Source organism: Diabrotica undecimpunctata, chromosome 1, assembly GCF_040954645.1.
Source record: "Diabrotica undecimpunctata isolate CICGRU chromosome 1, icDiaUnde3, whole genome shotgun sequence".
In the NCBI taxonomy this organism is placed as follows: Eukaryota; Metazoa; Arthropoda; class Insecta; order Coleoptera; family Chrysomelidae; genus Diabrotica; species Diabrotica undecimpunctata.
Window position 1 is genome coordinate 153201353 of NC_092803.1, and position 14111 is coordinate 153215463.

General features: G+C 37.9%; 1 protein-coding gene and 2 non-coding genes across 5 annotated transcripts in view; 1 reads left to right on the forward strand and 2 right to left on the reverse strand.

Moving 5' to 3' along the window:
• The window catches only part of LOC140432397 (FERM and PDZ domain-containing protein 2-like), a 778164-nt gene that overhangs the window by 353090 nt on the left and 410963 nt on the right, over positions 1 to 14111 (forward strand). The window lies entirely within an intron of this gene.
• On the reverse strand, positions 9404 to 9475 carry TRNAQ-CUG (transfer RNA glutamine (anticodon CUG)). Its single transcript has one exon. It is a non-coding gene; the product is annotated as a tRNA-Gln (tRNA).
• On the reverse strand, positions 9809 to 9880 carry TRNAQ-UUG (transfer RNA glutamine (anticodon UUG)). Its single transcript has one exon. It is a non-coding gene; the product is annotated as a tRNA-Gln (tRNA).

The following is a 14111-nucleotide window of genomic DNA, read 5'->3' on the forward strand; positions in this document are numbered from 1 at the left end:
TGCTCTTTGCAGATGATTAGCTGCATGATCCGGGTTTCTCCAGCTAACAGCTATTGCTGTGTCGTCAGCGTAAAGACTCAATAGAGAGCCTGGCTCTTTTGGCGTGTCGGCCGTATAGATGGTGTACAGGTACGGCGACAGCACCGCTCCCTGAGGCACACCCGCCTCCAGGGTCCCGACTTCGGATAGGGTTGCCCCTATTCGAACTCTGAACCTTCTGTTGGCAAGATATGACGCAAGGAGGCATGTCATCGCCTCACTGTAACCAAATTCATTCATTTTATAGATGAGTCCATGGTGCCAGACTCTGTCGAAGGCTTTGCTGACGTCCAGAAAAGCTGTAGCTGTGTACATTTTTTCATTAAATCCTTTGGTGATGAATTCTGTAAGTCGTAGTACCTGTAATTCACAGGAGTGTTCGCTTCTGAACCCGAATTGAGCCTCTGGTATGGTTCCTAGCATTTGTGATTCTTCATTGAGTCTTTTTAGTATAACTCTTTCCGCTATCTTGCTTATAGATGATAATAAGCTGATAGGTCTGTAATTTTGCGGAAATGTGCCGTTTTTACCAGGTTTTGCAATCATTATTACGTGTGCCTCTTTCCACCTATCTGGGAAATATCGTAGTTTTAGCATGTTGTTTATTATGTTAGTGATATAAACAATAGCTTTTGTTGGTAGATTTTTCAGCGCCCTATTTGTGATGTTGTCGGGTCCTGGGGCTTTTTTGGCATTTGTCATTTTTATAAGTTCCTTTATTTCTTCGGGAGATGTATGTGTAATACCTATTCTGCCCTTTTTCCTTCTAAGTCTTCTCGCTGTTCTTTCTACCTCTTCTTCAAAGTCTATGTCATCGTCGGGGTCTTCGTTGTTTCTACACGCCCTTTCTAGTTCGTCCTTCATGACTTCGGCTTTGTCGATTTCCGTATGGACAATCCCGTTTACTCCGTGTAGGGGAGGTATGGGTTTCTTGTCCTTTCGAAGGATTTTAGATAACTTCCAGAAGGCGGATTTGTTAGGATTTAGCTCATCGATATAGGAGTCCCAGCTTTCATTTCTATGATTTTGAAGTTGTTTTTTCACTTCCCTGTCTAGCTCATTTGCAATCCTTTTGTCTTCTACCATTCTTGTGCGGTAGGCTCTTCTTCTTTTCCGGTTTTTCTCTTTGATTAGGTTTTGAAGTTCTATACTTATATCCCTGAATCTTCCTTTTTGTCTTGTGATTGTTTCGGTTTTGGAGCTGGCATCGATAGCATTGTTTATTGCTTGTTCTAGTTTTATTACACTGTCTTCTAGTTCTGTAATATTATTAATTGTTGGGATGTTACCGATGTTCTCGCTCACAATTCTTCGAAAGTTTGGCCAACTTGTTTTCTTTCTGTTGTGGGGCTGCAAATAGTTCAATTCTGTTGCGCCCAGGGTCAGGACGATTAGGTTATGTGTCGAATCGCCTTCATTTAGAGAGTGTATCTCGTATTGTTGACCCACGTTGTGTAGGATTGCAATGTCGAGATACGTAGGGAGTTCTCCGTGGAAACATGTCGGTTCTGTTGGTCCGATGACATATGTGTTCGGTCTGTTCTCGAGATGGTTGCAGAGATATCTTCCGTTTCGGTTGGTCGTCCTGTCAAACCAATTGGGAGATCTAGCATTTAGGTCTCCAATAATTATAGTTGGCTCTTCTGAGTTCAGTATTAGGCTCAAATCTTCGTTGAAAATCGGATCATGTGGTCTAACGTAAGCTGACACTATTTTTAGTGTTTCGTTGTTGGCCTTAAGTCGAATAATTGTGGCTTCCATTGTCACCAGTCCGTCTGGTGTTGGGATGTGCTCGTGTTCGAGTCCCCTTTTGACTAATATAGCTGTTCCTCCTGATAATGCTCTATGATCCGTTCTATAGATATCGTAGCCTGGAAATTTTGTTTTTTTCCTTTCCACTAGTTTGGTTTCTTGAAGAGCTACGATATCGAGCTCTAATCTGTTTATTATTTCATCCAGAAGGTTGATCTTTTTGAATATTCCGCCGGAATTCCATGACCCAATGCGTAGATCTTCGTTTTGGTTTGCTAACATTTTCGGACGGCTTCTCCAAATGCAGTCATCATTTTTGTTGCTTTGTCCATCATGGACATCATTTCCATCATTTTGTTATTATACTCTGTATGGAAGTTTGCGATGAGGGTAGCTGCGTCCTGTACCGACACTTCTTGTGGTTGTGCTGGAGATTCTGAGGTGGTTTCAGCGGATTTTTTCGCTGCCTGTGCGTAGCTGACTCCTTTGTTGATTGGAGCGCTGTTTATGGGTCTTCCTACCGGTCTTGTTGGGGCAGGTGTTTTCTTTTTGGGGGCCTTAGAGCATCCTCTATAATTTGCTGTGTGCGCTTCACCACAGTTTGCACATTTGGGGTCGGTTTCCCGGCTTTTCTCACAGTCGTTACTGATGTGGTTTTCTCCGCATTTTACACATCTGGATCCGCAATGGCAAGCCTTTGAGCTGTGATAGAACCCTTGACAGTTATAACACTTTAGGGTGTCTTTTGTGATTTTGAATTCATCCTCCACATAGATTCGCATGTAGCATATATCAGATATTTTTTTAATTTTTGCAACGTCTTCCTCTTTGAGGGTGACGATGAAATGTGGCAGTACTTTTTTATCAGCTTTTTTGGAGATCATATTGATCACCCTTGTTGCTTCTATTCCTTTATTGTATAGTTCGTCTTTAATTGCTACTGTGCTAGTAGTAGCAGATAGCCCTTTTATAATGACTCTTTTTAGTTTATCGCTATCTATGGGATATGCGATGAATTCTATTTTTGGACTGTGTTCTTCTAGGATGTGTACCATTCCTAGGTAATCTTTTCTGGTTTTTGTGTTAATAACAATCGATCTGCCTGATCGTGCAAACTTATTGACTGATATTATGCCTTGGTTGGCTGCTCTCTGCAGGATTTTTTGGTGTTCTCCTACAGTTTTTAGGATTATCGCCGGTGGTTTCGGCTCTTTTACTATAGGCTCCTCGCTTGTTTGCGGTGAGTCTTTTGGTACGTCGTTTTCTTTTTCAACTTGGCTATTTTTGCTCAAGTTATTTTGGGCAGTTTTCTTTTTCTGGCTTCTTTCATGAGCCTCTTTCGCAGCCTTGTTAAATTCGATTTCTTTCCGCTGATTTATTATCTGCGTCTGCTTTTCGGCGACGCTTATTTTTGTTTTCACACTACTGTCTGATTTCTCAGTAGTGGTGCCTGTCTTTTTTCCTTTTTTGTTTTGGACTTGTGTCCAACCTGCAGGTTCTTTGGTTGTTATGATTCTTTCCGGCTCTTTAGGCTTGCCTTTGCTACCGGATGGCTTTACGGGGGGAGGTGAACCGATTCCTAGTTCCACTAGCTTTACAACGTCATTATCGAGGGAGGCTTTCCACGGGTCGATTTCCATTATTGACTCTTCTTTCTCCTTGGCTGCTGTTAATGCCATTATATGTTGTACAAGTTTTTGTATCTCCTTGTCCTTTTCTTTGTTTTCGTTTCTCAGCTCAGTCATCTGAGCGAGAAGGTCTTGGATTTGTTTATTTGCCTTTTCCTCGCGGATACGGCTTTCTTCTTTAAGGGATTTGATCTGTTCCGTCAGTACATTGACCGACCTTAAAAGCTCATTGGCTTTTTCCCTTTCCGCCATTTCTCTGGCCTTTTTCTTTACTTCTTCGTCTTCCGAAGAGTCTTCTTTGGGCCTTAGCCTTTTCATTTTCTTGCCGATTTCGGGCTCGGCTTCATTTTTGGAGACGTTGTCCACGGCGGGTTGTGTCTCTACTACAGTTGGGGGTGGGGCTTCGCGCGATTCTGCAGCTGGGCTCGGCTCTTCGTCGATGGCGTCCATCGTATTGATATCGTCATCGGTGTCGATTTCGCTTTTTTCTTCCTCCGACTCGGGCAGATAGGAGTCATCGTCAGATATTACGATTTCTATGTCGTCGATCGCGGGATTAGTCGATTTAATAAATTTATTATATAGCTCGATCGAGCTGTCAACAGAGGGGTTTGATGATTCGGCTAAATCATTCTCTTCTTCTTGTTGTGTTGTCACCTGCGTGACAACACTTTCTGGGGGGGGAATATCACTCATATTGCCGTAAGGCAGTGAACAAATAGTTCATAAGATATAAGAAAATTCTACTTAGACGACTCTGTTTTTTTTCCACCGACTGACCGCTGTCAGTACGGCTTACTGGGTGCCGTCCCAGGTACCTCGCGGTAGTTCACTCCCTGTATTCACAGTGAGGGATCCTCTTCCTGTTTCTCACACCTCAGGAGCAGGGGCCGTTTCTGTCCGACCTTGTCAAATGTCAAGGCCTTACAGTGTCATCCCTGACGACACACTGAGGTGATCCCGAATTCTTCGCAAACGCGAAGCTATTATAGCCTCCGCGAGGAGCCTATAAAAACAGCTCCTCGACGGTTTAACTAGTAACAACCTCGCATCCGCTTTTCGCTAATATGTAGGACAAGTGCCTATGCCACACTCGGTGTCTTACCCACCGGGAGCTGAAAAGCTCCGTTGACAATAGGTCAGTCGCCCCCACCTAAGCACGCTTCTCTCTCACGTCCGTACTGTTCGGCTGCTCGAGTCGAACTTTGCTTAGTATCATTACAATCGTAAAAAATTTGCTGCAGAAGCACATCCGGTTCAATACCAGGAACTGATATAGAGATTAGAAGATTAATTACTCCTGCTAGTCGACTAATGATATCAAATGTGTGCCCCAACATCCCAAGCACTATAATCGAAGAAGAGCTGAAAAAATTGGAGTTATTATTAATATAGTCATAAATTAAGCTTTAGGCGTCAAGTATTTGTTGCCGCAAAAATTAATATTCCTATTAACCAATACGAAAAATCCTAACCAGCTATTTCAATCTACTCTTAACATATTTGAAAGAGAAACTAATCAAATAACTCCAAAATTCGTTAAAACAGAAACCTGGACACGTTACGGCACGTATTTTTTTGACGGAAATCGTAATGGAATAAATTTTGTAAATTTTTTGTTCTATTGTGATGACAAACATTTTCAACATCTGTTACATAATTGATCATTTTTTACTTATAGTCGATAGATAGATTTAGAGAGGTGGCTTTTTGGCCTATTCCTCTGCGACCTTTTCAGATCTATTGTGTTCCTTTAGTCCTAGATAACATTCTCTAGCCTGACCCTTTTAAGAAAGTCAAAGTGTGTGCTCATAACGAGGCGCGACCCTCAGTCGGACCATGGGATGGTATCATATTATCATCGCCACGTAAAATAAATGCATTATTTTAAAAATTCAAGCGTTCACCGTCAAAGCACAGTGCCCAGCCTCGAGCCAGGTATCGGACCATAGACTTGGATCATAGTATTCCAGCTTAGTATTTTTTTTACCCTAGACCCTAGTACTCTACGATTGACACTACGAGGCGCCGACCACCGAGCCTCGCTCAGACCATCGTATCGATCGCAAGATAAAATAAATGCAAAAAGAGGTTTAAATCTTTGTATGTAGGTATATTTAAAAACCCTTAAAAGGGCTACATAAAAAAAACAAACGTTTTCGGAATAATAATTCCATCATCAGGTTAAAAGCAGGTTAACATGCCTGAGCCACCAAAATATTAGGGTACAACCCTTTACAAAAATTAAAGTTACCAAAAAATGTACATGTTGTTGTTTAAAAGTGAACAATGTTTAATATTTTATTATATTTAACTTCAGGCAACATATAACCATGCCTCACGTGAGTACCAGCGTCCGGAGGGTAAACCTCTTCAAACGGACTTCAGCTGGTAACTAATAAACTAATAAAACTAATAAATGCATTATTTTAAATGCGAGCGTTCACTTCACTGTCAGTGCTATGATCTAGGCGAGGATACGATGCGATGGTCTCCGTAATGAACGCACCCTAAAGCTTCGAGACTGTACCTTCAATGTAACTATTTGCGGGTAGATTTTCTTCTCCCAATGCAAAGAACCGTACATTTGCCAGACCGTCACACTGACGTAGAATGTGCTCTGCTGTTTGTTCTTCGAGGTGACACAATCTGCACAGGTCATCATCTGATAATCCTATCAGCTTTAAGTGCCTATTCAGCTTACAGTACCCTGTTAGAAGACCTAAATGGTTTTGACTGTTTTCCTGTCTTTGCTTATTAGGTCTGCCGTAAATTTTGGCGAATGTTCTGTAATGAACTGTTTCGATTGTCTTTGCCCTGGTGAATTCCTCCACCATTTCAGAGATTTGTGAGCTACCCACTTCCTTGTAGAAATTCTTGTTACTGTCTTTGCAACACCGCAGAAGGGTTCCGGTCCAATGAAAGGCATTGATGAGCCTTGTTTGGCCATTTCATCTGCTTTTTGATTGCTCTTATGACCCTCGTACTCCGGTTCCCAGGCTACCGTAACCTTGCTACGGTCTCCTAGTTTATTTAGGGCACACACAATCCCACACTAGCTTAGAATTGACCTCTACAGAATTGAGTGCCTTAAGCGCTGCCTGACTATCTGTGAAGATGGCAACTGAACGGAACGATCTTTCCTGCCTTTCATATTCTTCCACGCAGTGATGGATTGCCGTTATTTCCGCCTGGAAAACTGTCACATCCTTAGATAGACTTACCGGGAAATATATCACTTGCTTTGTCCCTATTATGCCGGCTCCCACACCCTCCGATGTTTTTGAGCCATCCGTGTACCAGGTAGCAGCAGCTTGTATGGATACATCTTTATTCCAGCCTATATCTCGTAGCTGTTGCATCGATAGGTTGCCCCATCACAATATCGGCTTTTAGCTCCTCGATTAGCTTTCTGTTATCAGCACCATGCATCTGGCTTATATGTCGCTGACTATGGATTAATCTGGACATCACTGATCTGGCTTCGCCTTGTATAAAGATATGAAGTGGTGGTAGATTCAGCAGTACTTCCACCGCTTTGTGTATTACCTAGCAGCCTTATTGTTTCCACTTGCGTTGCGTCTTTGTCCACCACGTCACCGAGCCATAGGTTATCATTGGTCTTGTCATTGGTCATAACCCTTGTGTATAACCATAGAGTCAATTTGGGGTTAAGTCTCCAATTCTTACCGCACATTCTTCTATATCTGCCCAGGGACATAGTAACCTTCTCTGCGGTTTTCAGAATGTGAGTATTCCATGTAAGCCTATGATCAAAATGCACCTCAAAGTATTTAGTATCTTTGGCAAATAAAATCTCTGTTCCTCCCAGCACCGGTGGTTTTAGGCCTGATAGTGCTGTTTTTTTGGTGAAGTTGACCATTTGTGTTTTCTGAGCATTGACTATCAGTCTCTCTTGTTTACTCAGTGGTCAACTATATTTAGGGCTGCTTGCATTCTCTCAGACACCACCTGGGCAAACCTGCCCCTAACAACGATTGCTATATCGTCAGCATATCCTAGACAATAAAAGCCTTCTGTGGACAGATTTCTCAGGAGATCATCTACCAAGGTTGCCCAAAGTAGAGGGGACAGAACTCCTCCTTACGGACAGCCTCCACCTACTTTTGCTTTGATGGTTGTTTTACCCAGAGTGGACATTACTCTCCTATTCTCCAGGGATGCCCTTATCCATCTGCATATTACCTCAGGTGCTCAGTCTACTTATAGCTCCTATAAAAGAGCTGGTATACAGCGTTCCACGTTAAGAAAATAACATTAGGCTTATGGAGTTCAGTGTTGCCAAAACTCTCAAGCATGCGGTTTACTAGATTGTCGATATATTTTTCGAATTTCCATTTTCAATTAACATTTAACTGTAAAGTCAGAATAACAACTGAAGAACCACAAAGCACAAAGCCTTATTATCATTATGTAATTTCAGAGAACGACATAAAATCGCTGACATACGCACACCGTACTATTTTAAATTGCAATTAGTAATTAGATATATGCATTCCAAGCGGTCCGTTTATTTGCTTTTAAATCGTTAATAGCCGGCAAAGTGCATGATTTAACTAAGCAATATTTTCTACTGATTTCTATGATTCATGGTATATGATATTCTTACCGAAAAACAAATAAACTGGCGTTACTATAATTAAAATAAGATAAAATAAAATTATCTTTTGTAAATACGTACTATTTATTTAATTAAAATCATTTTCCCTACTTTTCATCTCTTGTTTCGAATGGGCACTTTTGGTCAATTACGTTAAAAAACATTAATTTAATTCATGTCTGTGAAAACGAAAATACAAATATACAACCCTGAATCGTGCTTGTGTTCATCGTGGCATCGCTGCGCTTCTATCGTCCATAAGCAATACATAGCCCTATCTCCGCAATGTTATTTTCTTAACGTGAAACGCTCTATAGTAACATTATTAAATGCCCCTTCTATATCTAAAAAAGCGGCCATTGCTATCTCTTTGTCTTCCATTGACTTTGAGAAAAGCCTTATAATAAGTCGTGATTCATTTTGTATTAATTATGTATTTGTTTGATTAAACTTCTGTTTTGTTGTTTTGTTTTGTATACAAATCAGCAACTAAAAGTATACATATTTATTTACAACTACACTGGTTTCCTTTATAACAACTATGTCAAGATGATGGGTTTAAAAATCGAAAGTAAATTACGCAAAAACTATGACACCTACGTACAGGACATCCTTACACCATTCTAAAGAGAAAAATCTGTTTAATAGAATAATTTATTAATATACATGATTTAAAATAAGCCATATATCACACATTGAATAATCCAATAATAAATCTGTAAATGTTGAACACCCTGTAACGATATGTTTAATGCTTAATCGTAAAATACATTTAACAAATCTCCAACTGTTTAGGCATAAGAGAAAATTTGATATAATTGCTTAAATAAGTTGAGAATGAGTCTTTTTTTAAACTTTACATTTTTTTAAGAAAAGCCGACATAACTCAGAACACTTTGTACTTAGATATACTGTAAGTATACTTATAAAACTATACCTTATTTTTTGAGGACAATTCAAAAATGCAATAAAATTCAAGGTGTCCCATAAAAAATATAACTTTGATACGCCGCTATTTATTGGGACACCCAGAATATTTAAAACTAATTTTAAAATGTAGCTTTTATCAACTTACAAACTATTTATCTAAAAATTTTTGATTTTGTTTGCATCCTTTGTATATGCTATATGCCTTTATATATGATTTTTAGTAAAACTAAAACATTGCTCATTTAACCATTTTATTTTATACTTACGTATGAGAATGAATATATCGATAATTTTCAGGGTAAATAATAGTGGTTTATATCCTTGTTACTATGTCTACTTCCAAATATTTATGATTATGTTTTTTATTTGTAATTTTTAGCAAATAAAAATATTTAATATTTCTTTTTCTACACAAAAAAAACAAAAAAGGATAAGGTCCCACCGAGATTTGAACTCGGATCGCTGGATTCAGAGTCCAGAGTGCTAACCATTACACCATGGAACCGATAGGCACACGTCTTCTTAACAGGATTAGTATGTACATGACATATTTCAGTAATTTTTATAAAATTCTAATGTATTCTATTTGTATTATGTATGTTATATTTTCTCTCTACATTCTTAAATGCTAAATTTGTAATAACAACATTAACATAAATGTGTAGTAGAATTCGAATACATTCTATATAAATGTGGAGTAATATTTACACATGTGATTTAAAATCTTATTATCTTCATGCGATTGTGCATATATTAATTATTGGTGTATATACATATATTCCATTCATCTATTCTAGTTACTATTAGAGTTATTTAAAAAAAAATAAAAAAAACACTGAGGTCCCACCGAGATTTGAACTCGGATCGCTGGATTCAAAGTCCAGAGTGCTAACCATTACACCATGGAACCGTTGAAAATATCTTTGCCATGTTATAATTATCTAATTCAGCACTTGATAATACGTTATTGACATTGTTGAAAATTATACATATTTATTTTGTCAATATACAATAAAACTTCCATGATCAGTCACCTTTTAATAGCGGTCACTTCTAATATCGGTCGTTTTCAGAATGCATAAAACGAATTAACAGAAACACGAAACACCTGTAGGGGTGAGTGGTCCACAGTGAGACGGTTTTTAGTCATTCAAGTTTTTTACAACTTTTTCTAATATATTGAAAACAATACAAATAATGCTGTAAATTAGCCTTTATTTTAAAAAAATACACAACAGAAATAGATTTGCCCTTGAAAACATAAATGTAAACAAAAGTCTTTTTGACGTTGCAAAGTGCCTCACTGTATCCCACAGTGGTCCACAACGAGACGAAAATTGACTTCGAACTGAACACAATTATTTTGCCTCTTTGTTTTTCCGTATAACACTGGTACAGGTAAAATCACCACTATGTCTTGCGATAAAACACTAGCAACTTTAGGAACATTTTGATAAAAGAACTTGTTCGATTGGCCACATTACTTTAAAGCCACTCCAAGTGGCTTTAAAGTAATGTTAACTCTTTAGGCCAATCTGTAAAGGAACTAGGATTAAAATCTTCTTCTGTAAAAACATCCCGATCATAAGGGAAAATACCCGATTTACAGAATCCTGATATTATATTAATCGGAGTCATTGAATGCTGAAATGCACTCGTAATACATTCTGGTATATCGTATATGGTCATTGGAACTCCGGGCTGGTGCATAAGCCATGATTCGAGAGCTTTGTTATAGTGTGCCTATGTGCCTATGAAAAAACCAATATCTAATGGTTGTAGTTTATTACTGTAATGCGGCGGAAAGGTTAAAATAGTCACTCCATTGGATTTTGCTAAATCCACACTGGTGAAATTCCATTCCGCTTGATATTAATTTTTAACCATGACGGTATTGAAATTCTTAGAAGGAATAAAGAAAGATATTTAACGGTACTTTTAGGGGTACGAGTCCTGCACTACCTGCCTACATAATTTGGATATTATCAGTCAGTTCAGAACAAGCTATTCCAAAAGTCGGTCGCAAAATCTCGTAAGCTAAACTCGCTATATATAGCTCGCAAATACTCTCTTCGCTTATTAATACATTTCATCACATACATTTACATCAAAAAAGAGACTGGAATGGGCCAAAGAATTGGGTGAAAAATATCACAAGGATTGCATAGTGGAGCGAGTAAAGCATCCTCTCGAGATCATCGTATGGTCTGTGGTCAGCAGTAAGGGCACAGGGAGGCTGTACATTTTGAATGGAATGATGAATCAACATCAGTATATTGAAGTTCTGTAAAGAAAGCTCATGCCACAAATCAAATACTAGTTTGGCGAATCGGAGGATTTTACCTTTATGCACGATTCAGCACCGTGTCACAAGGCAAAAACATTAACATTTTACCTGGAAAAAAAGAAAACTAAAGTACTGAAGGGGCCAGGTAATTCCCCAGACCTCAATCCAATCGAAAATCTATGAGAGTTTCTGAAGAGGGGGATTGCCCAGGAAACTGTCACAAATGAGCAGCAGTTAATTGAGAGAAAAAGAACGTGTTTATGATTTATTTTTATATTATATTCACATCATTAGACGCTTATATGCAGTTTTATTCTTTATTAAACAGCAAAATACAAAGTTTTTTGAAGTAGTCATAATAAGTTGATCACCCACTGTACTATACTAACACTCATTTTTACTATAAACTATGATGCCTCTACAATAATCCTCAAAATAATCTACTATAATTTTCATAAACCGTATTTTTAAACCAAAAAAAAACAAAATTTTCGTAATTAATTTGAAAATATTTTTTACATTATCTGTTTGTACAATAGAAGTACATTTTAATATAGCGCTCCTAGCGTACAGCACATCAATACTTCAATTGTTGCATGCAACCATCTGCAAATTCTAAACCAGTGAACACTCTCAAAATGTATAATACCGACCGTGAACTATATACTTGATATTCTATGTTTATATGGTAAAAACTCAAATATATTAATAGTATATTTAAATTTGATAGTTATATGGTAAATACGTATAGGTATTCAGACTCAACTAAAAATAATTATTATAGTTGATAGATCTTATATGATCTTATGTTTAATTGATCAAAATATGAGTGAATTTTCAATAGTTTCATAAAAACAATTAATATGTGATTCAATTTAATTTGACGATTATTTTTTCTCATCTACTATAATTTTTTCAAATTTACTTAAATTTTACGGCCCTAGTACAATAATCCCACTCTACAGGGTTGCTAACACTGCAAAGTGGTCGCCAACATCACTAGAAGATAGGCACCTTTAGAAGAAGAAGAAGGACAATATACCAAGATACCCATGTACTCTTTATCAGGATTTTTCTGTAACTTTGATGACCTTCATAGACCTTCATAGCCACTCCCCAGGGTAGCTAACATTGCAAAGTTATCGCCAACATCACTAAAAGGTGGGCACCTTTAGAAGAAAAAGAAGGACAATATACCAAGATACCTATGTACTTTTTATCAGGATTTTTTTTGTAACTTTGATGACCTTCATAGGCCTGACCAGTTTTTTTAGTCTAGGTTCCAATGCTGAAAATCGCGGCCGACCGCGAAAATCTAACAAAAAACGGAAATTGTTTATAAAATGTAATTATATATTTACAGTAAAACATCAAACCTTTTCTTCTTCTTGTAGTGCCTATCCGTTTCGGATGTTATCGACCATCATGGCAATCTGTATTTTGCACACTGCTGCTCTGAAAAGATTTGTGCTTTGCAGTCTTCTTAGTCTTCTCAGTCTTTCTTTGAAATGTGGATCTACCGGAGAATGCTCAAAATTTCATGGACATCGCATACCTCAAACGAAGAAGTGCTGCATAGAATAGGCAAGGAAAGAGAACTTTTTAACACAGTAAAAGTTAGAAAAACATCATACCTAGGCCACATACTGAGAAATAATAAGTACCAATATGCCCAACTTATAGTGAAAGGAAAAATCGAGGGAAAGAGAGGCCTAGGAAGGAAAAGACTATCGTGGCTCAGAAACATCCGACAATGGACAGGGCTAAATTTTGAACAGCTAATAAGAACAGCTGAAGATAGAGAAGATTTTAAAATTGTAGTAGCCAACCTCCATTGAGGAGAGGGCACTTTAAGAAGAAGAGTCTTCTTAGAAACCTCTTCTACTGATTACGAAAGTTTATCAGTTGTTGTTTCTAGAAGGAAATGATCACAATTTTTGCACCCCTCGAAAGTTAGTGTAAGTTCCACGGTACCCGATGTGGTCAAGTCTATGGTGACCTTTGTCCTATTGACCTAAATTCTTCTTCAGACCAAAGGAAATCAAGGTACCAAGTCCCAGCCTCTATTACTTTTCAGTGAAGAATTATCGCACGAATAGACAGACAGACAACTAATGACACCATTTCAAGGACCCTTTGTCGGATCCATAATAAATTATTTTATTAAGTAATTTGAACGTGTTAGTTACTTTTCAGTCTTATAATCCTGCATTAGATAAGGAAGCAAAGAAAATAGGGCTAGAGATAAACCAGCACAAAAGAATACATGAATATAGGGAAGGACGACACAACAACAAGATAGATATATCCAATAACACAGAACCATAACTTTGAAACAGTATCCACCTTTAGCTACTTGGGAGTAACAATAGGGGATACCTGTAAAGAGAGAACAGAAAAAAGAATTCTGAAAGGCAAAAAAACATATGGAATGTATAAAAACCTGCTTAGAAGCAAGACTCTAAGTAAGAGAACAAAAATGAACCTATATAAGACCTATTGTTACATATGGGATGGAAACAACGACAATTAACAGGAAAGAGGAAGATAATCTACTGAAATTTGAAAGAAAATAATGAGAACAGTACTTGCCTCCAAAGTAACAAGAGAAGGAGAAAGAAGAATGAAAACAAATTCCGAAATTGAAGAAGAACTAAAGGGAGAAAATGTAGTCAGATACATAAAATCTCTTCACTTAGAATGAATACGACATATACAGAGACGCCGACACTTGGATATACTGAGAAGGATAACTAAATGGACACCACTATGTCTTAGGTGTAGAGGAAGGCCTAAAAGAAGATGGCTAGATGATGTAAAATATGATATAAGAACAATGAATGTTAAAGACTCG